This window comes from Hippopotamus amphibius, chromosome 6 (genome assembly GCF_030028045.1).
Source record: "Hippopotamus amphibius kiboko isolate mHipAmp2 chromosome 6, mHipAmp2.hap2, whole genome shotgun sequence".
In the NCBI taxonomy this organism is placed as follows: Eukaryota; Metazoa; Chordata; class Mammalia; order Artiodactyla; family Hippopotamidae; genus Hippopotamus; species Hippopotamus amphibius.
Genome location: NC_080191.1, coordinates 169,501,496 through 169,515,655, shown reverse-complemented (window position 1 = coordinate 169,515,655; position 14,160 = coordinate 169,501,496). Strand labels below are relative to the sequence as shown.

The following is a 14,160-nucleotide window of genomic DNA, read 5'->3' as shown; positions in this document are numbered from 1 at the left end:
GAGGTTGACTTTGCTATTTCTCTTAGAAAACTTTTGCCGCTCTGTCTTGTAGGATACTTAGTGAGTAGGCCTCCTGTTCCTCTTCCCTTCTCCATCTCATGTCCACCCCTGCAGGCCAGGAGCTTCCCCAGCTTCATGCTTTTCTAGACTACTCACTAGACCAGACGCCATCTCAGCACTGGAGATGAACTGTGCACAAGGCACGTCCGTAGCCCAGCCCCCGTGAAGCTTACAGCCTAGCAGGAAATACATTAAAAATTAAAATGAAAAAGCTTTAACATTTTTTAAAGTCCCTAAATAATAGGGACTTGCTCATGAAATTAAATTAAGTATGGTTTATTTGAACAAAAAAGAGAGTCAAATTTGCAATCAAACTTCCTCCAAAAAGCTTTTTTAAGGAATTCCTCATTCTGAATGCCTGGCACATAGTAGGCCCTCAAAAGACATTTATTGACTGTTGAATGAGTACCTATTTGATCTCCCTTCATAGAGTGAATAAGCCCTTTTGGGGCTGACTTGTGTCTAGGTCAGCACTGGCACACAGTGGGAACTGAGGAAATATTTGTGGAATAGAAAGGAATCAAGTTTACGTCAAAGACGGCCAAATTGGCAGTTGAGCCCAAATCCAGTTGGGTCACTATTCTCTGGGTCACTATTGTATTATTAGAGTAATGGATTCTTTTAAACCTCATAAACTTTTTTGTGTGAAGCCACAGCCTCATCCTGGCACCAGACACACACCTCTTGTCCCCACGAGGTCACTGCAGGGAGAGATTAGCTCCAAGAGCCTCAGCAGGTTTAAGTGTCCCTGAGTGGGTGCGGCATGGTACGCTGCCTGGCTGCCCTTCCGGCCACCCTCTCCTCCCCCCTTGTTTGCAGAAGCAATGGCTGTGAATGGGACTCTTCCCTCCACTGAAAGAAGTAAAGGAGAGTCTGTGATAGATGGACCAAATGTCTTTTTTTTTTTTAACCTTTTTGTGTCTGAACTTCTCTGTGACCTGAGAACTGTAAGGCACATGCCAGCCTCCTAATCACTGCTGATCAGAGGAGGTGTTAACATTTGGGAGGAGGTCCCCAGGGAGCTCTTCCTTCCCTTCGCAGACCTTCGGGTCAAATCTAGTGGAAAAAGTATCCTGCCACAAGATGAGAATAATGTCAGTTTTGTCCCAATTCGAAGAAAAGGAAAAATTACTAGAATTTTATCTGTTGCAAAACTTTCTTCCACACATTTTTCTTAAGCCTCTAATATCCGGTTTTTGTTTTTGTCCTGTCTTTGCTTTGACCACTGGTAAGATGCAGCAAATGGAACGTTTCCTGAAGCTCCACAGATGTCACTGTGGGCCTTTGCTACCTGGACTGATGGGAACAGCACTGCTCCTGGACGTGCTCAGAAGCCCCCTGCTGCCTGGAAGGCAGGCAGGAGAGGTGCGCTTGACCTGGTGCTTAATCGCCTTCAAGTATTTCTGTGTTCTGATCCACTCACAGAAAGGACACTCAGGTATGAAAAGAACCATTTCCATTTGACTAAAACTTTTTCTTCAGGTGACAATGGGGCAGGCAAGCAGCTTGGAGTCTGACATCCTCGATTCTAACCTTAGCTCTTCTACTCACTAGTTGTGTAACTTTAGGCAAGTCACTTAACCTCTCTGAGCCTCAGTTTCTCCATCTGTAAAATGGAGAGATGACTACTTACATAGGATTTCGGTAGGATTGACCAAGATAATATATAAAGAGTGGCAGTTAGTACCCTGAGCCAAGAGAAACGGCCCTTAGTATTACTCTGATTCATATATTGGTTGCTGGGTGGCTATTTTTTTTGTGGGGGTGGGGGGGATGACTTGGCCACAGGTGCATACAGTCAGAAGCCCTGGACCCAGCTGCCCTTTCAAGCCTTTCAAGTTATGGGGCTCTGCATTGCTATATATAATAGCCTCATTAATTCTTTATCCATCTCCAGCCCCAGCTCCACTGTCCCCAGCTCACTCAGAGAAAGCAGAAACCTGTGGTTTTCCACCTGGCATTTTGTTCAGACACTGGTTTCTGAAGGTCTTTCCTGCCACTTGGAAGAACCAAAGGATGCAAAGAATGAGCACGCCAGCTCTCTGGGAGGGAGACCCAGGGCTTCACGGATTTGCTGACAGAGCACGTAGCGGCCTTTCCGCATCTCCCAGGGTGAGCCGAGCCGCCGGCAGGTACTGCTCCTTCTTAAGCGAGCACCCCCGAGCCTGCGGGGCCCCCCGGCTCGCCCCGGCGCCACGGGCCGGCTCCGCGTGGCCGGGGGGCGAGTTTCAGCAACGCCGTTGTGCCGGCCTGACAGTGGGCCTGGCCCCGCGTCCACCTTGCTCTGCTCTGCGGGGCCCCGGGGAGGGCCTGGGTCCTGCCGGAGGTGCTGTCCGGGCAGCTTTATTCAGGGATGCGAGAGAGACAGAGACAGCGAGGGCTGGTGAGAGGGAGGCCAAGAGGCACTGAGGATCAGAGACGAAGACTGAACGGGAGGCCCAGGGCGACGGAGGGCCAGAGAGGCCGGAGAAGCCGGGAGAGGGAGGGACAGAAACAGAAGTGCAGTGAGACCGGAGAAGCAGACACGCGCGCGCACACACACACAGGAGTGGAGAAGGACAGAACTGTGGGCAGGCAGCTGCAGACAGAGAAGGAGACCCTCCGCGGGCGCGGGCGAGGGAGACACGCGGTTTCCAGGGAGACGAGGCTGAAGGGAGAAGCCCGACCCGGGTGGGCAGGACCAGCGGGCTCCCCGGGGAGACCCGCGCACTTGGCGCCCAGGAGTCTTTGTGCTGAGGAGGCTCCTGAGTTCTCAGCTACTAGCAGACTGTCATGCTCGGAGGACCCATTCCAGAAGTGGGTTGGGCGGACGTGCAGGGACCGCTGGCCTTCGGCTGCAGTTTACGCCAGCCCTTTCCCTACTCCATGGACTGGTGGCCGCAGGCAAGGCCTGGGAGCTCAGGGCAGCCTCTCCCCACTGCTCCCCCCGGTACCGCGACACAGACCTGCGGCCCCAGGCGGCCAGGGCCGCCTGAGCTGCGGGGGAGGAGTGGCCTCGGGCACATCTGGGCATCCGCCAGTCAGGAGCCTGCGGGGGCGCGGGGGCTGCACCCTGCAGGGCCGGTCGGGGCCCTGGGGCCCTGGCTGAGGGCGGGGCCTCTGCTGTCACCTCAGGAGTGGGGGGAGCCACCAGTCCATTTCCTGAGCAAAGCCCTTCCCCCTCGGGCACGCGTGCGCCCAAGTAGATGTAAACACTTCCCAGTCTGCTGGGGGAATGGCTTCTCTTCAGCAGAGAGGACTTAGTAATTGAAGTCAGCTGTTGCACAATCTCCCCATCTCCCAACACAGTGGGGCAACGTACTTCACCTAGGAAACCCTGGCTGCTTTCAGCATGGTACCTCCTGGAGGCCCCAAAGGCAGGGGCTCTGGGCGGGGCAGTTACTCTCAAACACCTAAGATGCTAATAGATCATTTTGGGGCCACTGTTCCCAGAGCTTCTCCCTCTATCCTTCCAAGTTTTCACTCCCTGACCTGTCCTGTGTCCCCCAACCCCTGCCTATCCGCTTGTACTCGGAGGACCACGGAGGCGTCTCTTCCTCCACCCTTGCTCTCCCAGCCTCACAGGGTTTGCCCACTCCTGGGAGTGTGTCTGCGTCCCTGGGACCCTACTTCGGGTTGCTGGCTCTCTCGTGGGCCAGACCCAAACATGGACGGGGGCAGGAGGCCTTGACCCGAGGCTCCAGGAGATGTGCTACCATCTCCCTGTTAGAAAGGAAGGTGATGCCTTTTGACCCTGGGTCCTCAAAGAAGTTGCAATACAAACAAACTCATCAGAGACATCAAAGCCTATCTATACATTAGGAAACTGGGCCCAGGTAAACACAGGTGAGATCATTGCATTCCTGTGCCTGTTTTTAGGGCATTTGAAGCAGCCAGTGTGGTCAGTCCACCAAGCGGGAGGCCTGTGTGGGACCTCAGTACAGTGTTACAGCTGGGTCACATGCACCCTGGGGACCTGGGGACCAGTCAGAGAGCTGGCACAGCCCGTGGCTTTGTCAGCAGGCTGGCTCCGAGCCCTCATGAATACCAGCCGTCTTGCTCTCTGTTTCCATTGCACTTTAGTTGGCAAAGTGCATCCCTGCTCCTTATCATACTGCATCCTCCCCACAATCCTTAGGAGGTAGGCAGATCCCCTTTTTGCCCCACCGGTAGAGAACGTGGAGATTGGAGAGGTGCACAGCTGCTTCACGTGAGTAGTGTCCGAGCCATGACCCAACCTGGATCTTCAGGATTCAGGACCTTCAGGATCTCCAGGGGCGTGTTCCACTCTGGCCGCTCTTATCATGAGACCCTGTCCAGCCCCTGCCAGCGTCCTGTCTCCTGTCCTTTATTTTTCTCTGCAAAGGAAAAGCCAAAGTGGCAGAAGTCTTGCCTGTCATTCCTCAGGGTGTTAGACAGCCGTAGACCCACGCGGAAAACTTCCAGCCTGAGGACTCCTCCTGCAGCGGACTTGCAGTCCTCCCCACCCCCATATATTCAGGCGCTCTGCCCTGCACGTGGGCCCGAAAAAGGCACAGATGCTTGGCCACAGAATGAGTACAGGCCACTGCCTCCAGAGTGACACCAGGGGGCTGGGGGATGAGGGGGATTTTTGTTGCATCTTGTTGCTGGTGGCTGCTGAACTATAGGAAAGCTACTGCTCTGAGGTATGTATCTCAGATCCAGCCCTTTGCTGAAATCTCCTTAATATTGGTGTTTCCAATGGATTCTCTGGGAGTTTCTAATGATACTTTTCTCGCCTTTCCAAGAATTCTACTTCTTATTTCTATTTTATTGCACGAATCAGATTTTCTCATCATTAAAGAATAGTAGTAATTGCAAAGATCTTTGTTCTTGATTTTAATGAGATTATGTCTAATGCTTTACAGTTAAGTATTGTGTTTGCTATTGTCATGAGTTGCGTGCGTTGCATTTGATTGTGTTGAGGAAGTATTTTTCTACTCCTAGTTCCAAAAAAAAAAAGTTTTTAACAAGTCAGGAGTGAGTGTTGAATTTTCTGATAAAGATTTAGCAGCTGCAAAATGCCTTGAGCCAACGGAATGGATCAAGAAGGATGCCTGTTGGAGCATGTTGTGGTTGGCAGTGCAACTCTGGAGGTCTGACAGCCTTTGCTAAGAAGACCTGGAGAGACGTTGCTCTGCTGTTTGTCATCTGAGAGCCTTGGGAGGTCGCCTAACCTCTGTGAGTTTTAGTCACCTCATCTGTAAAGGGGATAAATAATGGCCTCACCTGCTCGTCTCACGAGGCTGGAGCGGGGTGGTGTGTGTGAAGCGCTGAGACAGCCCGGCTCCGCGATGCCCCCCGTGATCTCCGCCTCCTCACGCTGACACGTGTGTAGTCTCCTCCTGTGCAGCGTCAGAAGTGCTCTGTGTACATGTCATGGTGTGTCCCTTCTAAGGCAGGCTCATAAAAGGGCGTTGAGGTTTCCTGCTTGGTCACGCTCCTTCTGGGTCCCTTGTCCCTGAGGGAAGATCACATGTTGTGAGCAGCCCTACGGAGAGGCCCTCAAGGCAAGGAACGGAGGCCTGCTGCCAACACCTGTGTGTGTAAGCCGTTTTAGGAGTAGATCCTCCCGCCCCAGTCAAGCCTCCAGAGACAGCGGCTCCAGCTGACATGTTCACTGCAAGCTCAGGGACCCCAAGGCAGGACCACGTAGCCAAGTCACTCTTTGAGTACTAACCCTCGGAAACTGTGACATAATAAATGCTGCTGAGTTTCGGGGGGTATTTTGTTACACAGCAATAGATAACTAATACAAGTTCCTAGCCTATAGTCAGTGTTCAATCAAGGTTATCAGTTTCATCAGAATTAGTATTAATGAGATTCAAATTAATAAAAAATAATCCAGTTGACCCTAACATTAAAAACCAATGTAAAAGTTTAGCAAAACCCTCCATTCTTCAAAAGATCTTTCTTGTTATTCAGGCCTTAAATTCTAACCATGTCAGGATTTCTATTAAGCACACCTCGCCTCAATTATACAAAAAGCGTTACTCAAACATGGAAAAAAGTTGTATGAAAATTAGTTCATATTTTAGGGAAAATAATCTTGCTGAGAAAGTCACTTTGTTGGTTTCCTCACGTGTGAATTGAGGAGGTTGGAATAGATCTGTCCGGTCCAAAATGGTAGCTCCTGGCCATGTGTGGCTATTTACACTTATACTTAAATGAATTAAATTTAAATAAAATTACATATCAGTTTCCTAGCTGTACTACTGCATTTCAAGTGCTCAGTAGCCACAGAGAATGTTTTCATCACCACAGAAAGTTCCATTGGACAGCACCAGGCTCGACATCTAGTGGGGAGGGTATGTGGCTTGCATAGAGCCCTGGCACAATTCCTAGACCCTACTAGGTTCTCTTTCTTTCCTTCTGCCTCTTCACAGCTCTGAGGGAGGCCCAAATGGGCCTCTGTCTTGACATAAATAGCCACGAGAGGTAGCAACTGGCCTTAGGAAGAATTTGCCCACCCTCATTTGCCCACCATCATGTCAGAGTTCCATGCCACTATTACAGTTGTCTTATCAGATTGGGTCCTGTGTCTCCAGTAACCAATCCTGCAATTCCAGCTTCATGTCTAGTTGGTACCTCAAAAACACACAAAACCGAAGTCGCTCATTATCCGCTCCAGTCCGCGTGTCCTCTGGACAGCTGTGTTTCACCCATGGGACCTCCACCCTCTCATGAAGGACTTCTCTTTGATTCTTTCCTCCCTTTGCCACATTGGGTCTCTACCGACCACTCAACCCAGATCAAGTTCTGTTGATTCGCCTTTCAAACTGCTTTTTGTTCCTGTTTCCTCCTCTCCCTCTCTCCCGCCAGCACCCTATTTTGGGCCCCCATCATCCTTGTTGCTTGAGTGGCCTTACAAGTGTCTTGCTTTGTTAAAGACCCAGTGGAAAATCAGGAATGCAGCTTGGAATGAAATGCAGACTGGTCGTGTGGGGCCAGAAACAGGGAGTCTGCAAAGAAGTCAGACACAGGAGAATGACTTGGGGGACCAGTGGGCCAGCATGGTGTTCATTTCTTTTCTTTTTTTAAAAAATTTATTTGTTTATTTGTTTGTTTGTTTGTTTTTAGCTGCATTGGGTCTTTGTTGCTACACTCAGGCTTTCTCTAGTTGCTACTTTCCTTTGCAGTACGTGGGCTTCTCACTGCGGTGACTTCTCTTGTTGTGGAGCATGGGCTCTAGGCGTGCGGGCTTCAGTAGTTGCAGCATGTGGGCTCAGTAGTTGTGGCACACAGGCTTAGTTGCTCCGCAGCATGTGGGAAGCCCCATGGTGTTCATTTCTAATGACTAGTTATCTGAGCAGTTGCAGGGGAAAAGTGAGGCCCCGGAGAATCTCTCTGTGCTTTAGAGGTTTGACTTCCTGGTGCAGAGACACATGAGTGAGGGGGAGAAAAGGTAATTTTTTGTTTGTTTTGTGGAGAGGTGTCATTTTTTCTCTTTCTTTTCTTCTTACCTGCAAATCTTTACGGCAACAAGGGAGAGAACTAGAATTAACAGTGGAAGTTACAGGGGTCAAATTGCAGCAGAACAAAAAGAGGAGACGGCTCACACAGCCAGAGCTCCCTTGCAGTGAGCGGGGCCATCTGAGGCCAGTGAGCTCTAGGCCACTTACAGTGCTCAGGCAGAGAAAGGCTGGGTGGCCTTCGTCAGGGATGGTGTGTGTGGGGGTAGGAGGTGGGGAGTGATTTCTGCTGACTGGGGACTCTGAGGTACTTCCAACACTTACAATGTATGAAGTGTCAAGTGCTGTGTTGGCCAAGCGCACCAGGAGAGCCAGGGACCTGTCTGACAGTCTGGGGACGGGCCTCGGCCCACAGGTGCTCAGAGCATGTGTGTGGACGCGTCTCAGTCTTTGGTATATTTAAGCAAAGATTTTCTTCTGCCCTTTCTCAAATTTTCAGCCACGTAAGGCAGAAAATGAGCCAGGGGTCCAGTGTGGAGATCTGGGTGGCTGAGCTGGCACCTGGCCCAGGGCATCAGGCTGGAAGTGTTTCCATGTCCCGTGGTGGGAGGTCTTGGGGGGAGGGTAAGGCTGGAGAGGATTATATAGAGAAGCTGTTTGGCCATATCCCTGTCAGAGCCACAGGCCCATAAAACACACTTGTGTGCATTAGGAAAAGGCACTCCCTGCTCCAGGAAGACACAGCAACCCACATTCTTTGACTTGGCAAGAGGAGGAGCTGTGGATTTTAGTCCCCGCTTACTCTCTCTTATGCAGTGGTGAACATGAACTGCTGTACTCAGTGGCCCTGATCCCTGTCCCCTGCCTTCTCTAAGCTGTGTCTCCTGTGTGCTATGAGCTCAGGACTGGATGTAGAAGAGAACTGGATCAATCAATGAGAATGAGTGGGAAACTCAAGGAATAGTTCCATGCCAGAAATCAGCCATCTGGAAGACAAAGCCACATGACGCCAATGTCTAATATTAAGACTGATGTTGGTTCTTCTGGGCCTTTCCCAGAGCCGTAGAGCACAGGGGAGGCTGAGGAGAAAGCGAGACCTTCCAGGAACAAGTCCCAAGGCTCCTTCTTCCCTCACCTGTTCATTAAATGCACTTAAGTACCTATGTGTTAAATAGTTTTTGATTTATGTATATGTTTAATCTATGCCTTCAATATCTGTCCATAATTTCATTCTCTGTCTTGAATTCCAAGCTCCTAGAAAGGGCAGACCCTGCGTTACGTGATTAATATTGTTCAGTAAAACACTTGGCACGCCGCCACCTGGTGCTTTGAGACGGGAACGGTGATGATAAAGTCCAAATCCTGCATTCTGGCATTCCAGACTTTCTATCATCTGGCCCTCCCTCAACCTACTCCCTTCCCCACCCCCATTGTTGGGTTTCAGCATCTGATACAACAGCCAAACTGGCCTACATTCCTTGGGCAGCCCATCTCCACAACTCATGTCAAGCTATCTCCTCCATCTGCATACCCCGTCCCCCTTCTCCTACATCTGAGTGTCCAAATCCAACCCATCTCTGGAAGATCAGCTCTAATACTGTTCCTGATATCTGTCCTGATTGCTTGTGCAGGAGGAATCTTGCATCTTTGCTCTCCCGTGATACGTCATGTCAACGTTTCCTGTGTCTAAACGCGTACCACCTTGTGTCACTGCTCTCTGAACAAAGGACTGCTTTCCCGGAGAATCCGGGACTCCCTGAGGGCAGAGGCTGTGTCTGTCCATCGTCCCCTCCCCACAGCTAACCCCAGGGCCGCCACCTGGTCGCTGTCTCTGCGATCTGGGCGAGTGCAGTCGCTGCTCTGAGTCTCCATGAGCTCGTCAGCAAGCACACTGGAGGACACGACCTCTAAGGAGCGTGCTAGCTCCCAGGCCTGGAGTCCAGAGCCTGCGAAAGGCTCGCCCCGTGACTAGAAGCTTTTGAAGCGGGCATTCCACACCAAAAGAGGGAGGGCTTTGGAGACTTGTTTACGGAGGCCTTAAAAATCCCTGGATTGCCAAGAAGTTGGAAATTCAAACTGGCTAGTCGCATGCACCAGATTTCTCGCTTCCCATGAATGGGAATGACATTAAGTGACAGAGAATAGTTGGCACAAAGACGCAATCTCTGTTCTTCGAATTTGGTGTTAGGGCTTCTCCTGCAGCTCCCATCCATCCCTTCAAGAAGCAAAGGTGGGGTCCATGACACCCCCCCCCCCCCCGTGGCGGCTGGGGGTGCCGTGCTCGCAGAAGTCCAGCCCCTCCCGTGGTGACAGGCAGGCTGCACGTGTGTTACCCAGGCCCCTCGTCAGAGGAATCGCCTGCAACAGCCCTGGAGACCTGAACCAATACCTATTCTTGGCAGTAGCTGTCAAGCCTTTTGTAAGAGCCTGAGTACGCGAGCAGGTCTTTTAAAAGTAGGCCCATGTTGCCTGCCCAGATTCCTGGCGGTGACTCAGCACCGCGTACAGTAGCTGTGATTCACGGCGTGTGTAGGCACCGGCCTGTGGGTGCGTCTTGGCAACTGTTCAGCTCTCCCTACTAGAACCCACAGGGTCACAGCCAAGGAGCGGAGGTAGGCACTCCCCCCCAACCCCCACCCCCGTCTTCCGGAACGCTACTGTCACCGCCAAGACACAGGCTCCTCTGCCTCATAGAGGTAGCCGACCATCAAGGCCAAGAGCACTTGGCAGGACAGCTCTGGAGCTGGGACCGGGTAGGGAAGGAGACACACTGGGGCTCTGACAGCCCCATGTGGGGGCAGAGGCCTACCTGTGGCCTGGGGAAATGAGGAGAAGGGGCTCCATAGGAGAGGGAGCGGGAGGGGACGGGGGAAGGCCCCGGCGGAGAGAGGCTCAGCCAGGAACCTCGGGCTTGGGGCCCAGCTGGGCCGCTGGCTCACTGTGGGCGCGTAATCTCCTGTGGAGGGCAGGCGGAGCTCCCAGGAGCCTAGAGGGCATAGTGGTGTTTGCAGAGCTATAGAAATGGGGCCTGCAGGCCGGCACGTAGCCCTGCCAGGCCATGCGCAGGAGGGCAGGGGAGCAGGGTGGGGCGGCAGCGAGCGATGAGAGGCAGGGTGAGGTGTTTGGGGAGAGCGAGATCAGCCTGCACCAACCTGGGACGGGAGGGTTTGCAGAGGGACCGACGGGGGGACAGAAGGTGGCGTGGGGGAGAGTCGGGTAAACCTACACGCGTGGAGTCCGTCTAGACGGTACACCCAGGCTTAGGCAGAGATGGGTTATGCACTTTCCAGTTTTCATAGCTGAGTCAAAGACGCCCATTGTCTCAGTAAAATATCTTAGACCTACTCAGTGGTTTAAGGATCCCAGTACTTTAAGTTCATTAACAGAACCTCGAGACCCACGTGGGAGCTTTCGTTTCCCTCTGACCGCTCGACGCCACCCCTGCCCTTTGCGGGCCTCCGTATTCACTTAATTCTCTCCCGTCTCACTGTGCAAATATGAGACGGGAATGGAAATGCCCCCCTTCTGTCTGCCTCCTCAAATGCTTCGACAATGATAACAGGAGACCCAGGAAGAGGCCTGTGCGCCCCAAGACTCTATGTAAAGTGCTGAATCTCAGCACAAAACATGTGGAGATAGTGTTATTCTGAAATGTGTTTAGAAGTGTTTCTGTAGCTATACATCTTGTTGCTCCGGGGCCTCCCATTCCCCGAAGCAGGGAGTGCCGATGCTTCAGGGAAGGGCCGCCTCTGCCTTTGCTGGGCTTTCACCGTCACGTCAGATTTTCATGAGTCACGAGAACGACCACAGGCTTGAAAGTCAAGTGCTAGGGAGAGAGGATTTTCTAAAGGCCTGGAGGATCCGACCGTAGAATTTTACCAGTCCCTCCGAGTCAGGAAGGGCAAGGGGGGAGCCCATCCCTCTCCTTCCAACAGATCGTGGGAAAGGGGAGGCAGAGGGCAGTCAGACAGGCACGTGTCTGCATCTCCCTACCCCAGGTTCCCGTCCTGGGGGAGACGTGTTTGCTGAGGTGAGGAGGGTACTTAGTCCTCTTTTCAGAGTCTGCAGGGATGACCCCACACCTTCCCTGCACCAACACGCAGGTGTCTGTGGCCACAGGAAAGGAGGTGCAGCACAGCATGGACGCTCTGGGACTCCTAGAGGCTGATAGGGAACTTAGCTGAGAGTCTGACTGGGGAGCTAGGAGTGGGGTTGCTTGGCCCTGTAGTCAACATCAGACTTCCTTTGTAAGTCTGCCTAGAAGTCCAGCAAGGCCTTGGGCCTTGTGGAACCCAGAGAAAGTCCTGAGGGAGCCAAGTCATTGCTGAGACCACTGAGCCCTGGCCAGACTGCAGCAGACATCAGCAGAACATCCATCCATCACCTGTGGCCTAGCTGAACCCTCAGACCAGCAGCTCTCGACCACGGCTGCACAACAAACTCACCTGCAGTGAGTGAGCCCAGGGTCCACACCCAAAGGTTTTGATTTAATTGTTTGGGTGAAGCATTGGTATTTTTTTTAAAAAGCATCCTGGAAATCTTTTGCACAGCAAAGGAAACCGTAAACAAAACGAAAAGACAGCTAACAGAATGGGAGAAAATATTTACAAGTGATGTGACCACAAAGGATTAATTTCCAAAATATACAAACAGCTCATACAACTCAATAACAGAAAAACAAACAATCCAATCAAAAAACGGGCAGAAGACCTAGATAGACATTTCTCCAAAGAAGACATATAGACAGACAACAGGCACATGGAAAAACGCTCAACATTGCTAATTATTCAGAAATGCAAATCAAAACTGCAATGAGGTATCCCCTCACCGTGGTTAGAATGGCCATCATCAAAAAGTCTACAAATAATAAATGCTGGAGAGGGTGTGGAGAAAAAGGAACCCTCCTGCACTGTTGATGGGAATGTAAATTGGTGCAGCCACTAAGGAGAGCAGTATGGAGGTTCCTCAAAAAACTAAAAATAGAGTTGCCATATAATCCAGCAATCCCACTCCTGGGTATTTCCAGAGAAAACTCTAATTCAAAAAGATACATGCACCTCAGTGCTCACCGCAGCACTGTTGACAATAACCAAGACATGGAAGCAACCTAAATGTCCATCCACAGATGAATGGATAAAGATGTGATACATATATACAATGGACTACTACTCAGCCATAAAAAAGAATGAAATAATGCCATTTGCAGCAACGTGGATGGACCTAGAGATTCACATACTAAGTGAAGTAAGTCAGACAGAGACAAATATATGATATCACTTATATGTGGAATCTAAAAACAAAGATACAAATGAACTCATTTACAAAACAAAAATAGACCCACAGACATAGAAAACAAACTAGGTTATCAAAGGGGAAAGTGGAGGGGAGGGGATAAATTAGGAGTCTGGGATTAACATATGCACACTACTATACATGAAAGATACATAACAAGGGCCTACTGTACAGCACAGGAAACGCTACTCAATATTTTGTAATAACCTATAATGGAAAAGAATCTAAAATATATATATATATATATCTGAATCACTGTGCTGTACACGTGAAACTAATACAACATTGTAAATCAACTCTACTCTAATACTCTAATTAAAAAAAAGCATCCTGGGCCTGTGACCAGGGAGGTGAACGGCTTCCTTCAGGGTCAGAAATATCCTCCACACCAAGGCTAGGACCAGGGCGAGGCAGGGGAGGCACCGAGGACGCACGGCGTAGGGAGGCGCTCCCGGTCCAGGCCCTGGAGCTGCAGCGTGGGCACCTGCCAGTGCCTCCAGCCACGTGCGCCAGGGGCTACCCTGCCTCACCTAGCCCTGCTCCCCCTCCTCTCCAGGTAGCTTCCTTCCCTGGGGCAATGTGAAGCCGTAACCCAGGCCATGAGCCCCTCCCCTTTAGAAGGCACCAGAAGGTTGCAGGTGAAGGTGTCATGGGGCCCAGAGACCTCTGGGGAATGGGCTGGGGAGCAGAGTGGGCAGAAAACCAAAGGATGGACCGACGAGATCATCACCTCACGTGCTGTGCCGGTTTCTGGGATGAGGATGACCGGACATGACCATTGGCTGCAAACCCCGGCTTAGTCACTTCCACCAGGCCTCCGAAGCCAGGACATTCTGGTTTCACTCACTATGGTGGAGGGCAGACAAGCCCCAGGCTTCTTCAGAGAAGGATGCAAGTTGCACAAACCAAGGCATGCTCATGTTCTGTTACAGTCGGAGACAGCAGTGCGTGGGCGCGCTTGGGGGCCCCTGCCTGGCGCTGGGGGCCTCACCCCTCGTCTCACCCCGAGATCCGTCCCGGCGGCGGTGACTCAGAACCCGGCACTGTGGAGGCAGACTTCTGAGGGACATTTGGACCTGATTCGTTGGCTAGTGTGAGCTCAGGGCTGCCGTGAATGGCCAGTGCTGTGTGAAAGCTCAGGCTTCACACGCTGGGACAGATGCCTTCTTTGTCAGAAATAAGTGACCTTTGTTTCCCTCTGCCCTGCCTCCCCACCTCCCTGCTTCATCCTGGCCTCAGCCCAGATCCCGGGTCCTCCAGAAGGAAACCCGACCTGGCCTTGCCAATGGCGTCGGGCACCCGGAGACTCCATACCGGGGGGATGGGGTGTCCCTCTGTGTTTTAACCCAAAGTTGTTCTTACGGGGGGTAGGGAGAAGGGCCCCGGCCTTTACGAG

The 14,160-nt window shown here is 51.6% G+C and overlaps 1 long non-coding RNA gene across 1 annotated transcript; it reads right to left on the bottom strand.

Moving 5' to 3' along the window:
• Window positions 1-2,689: 2,689 nt before the first annotated feature.
• Window positions 2,690-13,783, bottom strand: LOC130855975 (uncharacterized). The gene is made up of 3 exons (XR_009054407.1): window positions 13,495-13,783; window positions 5,290-5,521; window positions 2,690-4,397 (listed from the first exon to the last, which is right to left on the bottom strand). It is a non-coding gene; the product is annotated as an uncharacterized LOC130855975 (long non-coding RNA).
• Between the last annotated feature and the right edge of the window lie 377 nt (window positions 13,784-14,160).